The sequence below is a fragment of the Octopus bimaculoides genome, chromosome 26, assembly GCF_001194135.2.
Source record: "Octopus bimaculoides isolate UCB-OBI-ISO-001 chromosome 26, ASM119413v2, whole genome shotgun sequence".
NCBI classification, from domain to species: Eukaryota; Metazoa; Mollusca; class Cephalopoda; order Octopoda; family Octopodidae; genus Octopus; species Octopus bimaculoides.
Window position 1 is genome coordinate 10,266,953 of NC_069006.1, and position 2,258 is coordinate 10,269,210.

Here is a 2,258-nt window from a genome sequence, read left to right on the forward strand (position 1 = left end):
GTGCCCTTTTCAAGCCTAGCCAGGCTCATGGACTCGGTTTCCTTGTTTCTATGACGTATGTGTTCCCCCCCAGCTGGACAGGATGCCAGCCCATCGCAACGTTACTCAAGAAACAGGAAGAAAGAGTGAGAGAAAGTTGGGGCGAAAGAGTACAACAGAGGTCGCCACTGCCCTCTGCCGGAGCCTCATGGAGCTTTAGGTGTTTTCGCTCAATAAACACACACAACACCTGGTCTGGGAATTGAAACTGCGATCCCCCGACTGCGAGTCCGCTGCCCTAACCACTGGGCCATAGCACCTCCACACACACACATTTATACATACTTGGAAATGGATGTGTGGTGTTCTCCCAGTGTTCACTATTTTCCTCTTGTTCTGGTCTAATGACCCTCCATGTTTGTTTTCATTCGGTTTCCTTGTATGTCTTCACTGTCCTGTTCTTGTTCCCAACTCTGACCCTCTAGAAATCCTAAATTTTGTTTTAGAATTTATGGGAGCAACTGTCTTTGAAGACTCATACTGTTATTGAAAGCTTGAAATGAGGAGTATATATAGACAGCCAGCAACTGATGAAGGGTCCTTTCTCTATGTTTACTTGTCCTGTTCTCCATTTTTTCATCTCTCGTTGTTTACGTATTTAACATCCTTGTTTACGTATTTCATGTTGTTTGCACAGTTGGTGATGTCCTGTTCCCATATATGCATATATATATATATCATCATCATCATCATCGTTTAACGTCTGCTTTCTATGCTGGCATGGGTTGGGCAGTTTGACTGAGGCTGCTCCAGGCTCCAATCTGATCTGGCAGAGTTTCTACAGCTGGATGCCCTTCCTAATGCCAACCACTCCGAGTGTGTAGTGGGTGCTTTTATGTACCACCGGCATGAGGGCCAATCAGGCAGTACTGGTGACAGCCACGCTCAAATGGTGTTTTTTATGTGCCACCTGCACAGGAGCCAGTCCAGCAGCACAGGCAATGAACTCGCTCAAATGTTGTTGTTTTTCATGTGCTACTGGCACAAGTGCCAGTAAGGTGATGCTGGTAACGATCATGCTCAAATGGTGCTTTTTATGTGCCACCAGCATGGGAGCCAGTCAGTGGCCCTGGCAACGATTATGCTCAAATGGTGCTTTTAATGTTCCACTGGAACAGGTGCCAGTCAGGCAGTACTGTTATTGGCCACGTCAGTGAATTTGATTTTGATTGTGACTTCACTTGCCTGAAAAGGTCTTCGCAAGCAACATATAAGTAGGCTGGTTACACCGCTGGCATAGGCCACAGGTTATGGTCTCACTTGGCTTGCTGGGTCTTCTCAAGTCCAGCATATTTCCAAAGGTCTCAGTCACTAGTCTTTGCATCAGTGAGGCCCAATATTCGAAGGTCGTGCTTCACCACCTCATCCCAGGTCTTCCTGGGTGTACCTCTTCCACAGATTCCCTCAACTGCTAGGGTGTGACACCTCTTCACACAGCTGTCCTCATCCATTCTCACCACATGTCCATGCCAGCGCAGTCGTCTCTCTTGCACACCACATCTAATGCTTCTTCGGTCCAAGTTTTCTCTCAAGGCGCTTATACTCTGTTGTGTTAGTCTCCATACATAAGAAACAGTTTATAAAATCCCCTAGATCCCCTGATCTTATCCCTCTATCTTTGGGGGTATTTGAAAGGCATGGGGTATCGCGGAAAGACGAAAGACAAATCATTTGAAGGAATGCATCACCAACTCATTTGCACACGTATCACCAGATGTGTTATTACAAGTTCACAATGAGTGGGGTAAACGTATTGCAATGTATATTCAAAACCATGGTAACCATATAGAGACTGTTAAATAAATAAGAAGGTGTTTCTTATAAAAAGATAAATTGTTCCTATGTATGGTGACTTTTGAATCACTCTGTATATGTATATATATATATATCATCATCATCATCATCATCATCGTTTAACGTCCGCTTTCCATGCTAGCATGGGTTGGACGATTTGACTGAGGACTGGTGAAACCGGATGGCAACACCAGGCTCCAGTCTAACTTGGCAGAGTTTCTACAGCTGGATGCCCTTCCTAACGCCAACCACTCAGAGAGTGTAGTGGGTGCTTTTACGTGTCACCCGCACGAAAACGGCCAGGGGTACTGGCAACGATCTCGCTCGAAGATCCTACGGGAGCCAGTCAGGCGGTACTGGCAACGGCCACGCTCAAAATGGTGCATCTCATGTGCCACCCGCACAAGAACCAGTCCAGGGGCACT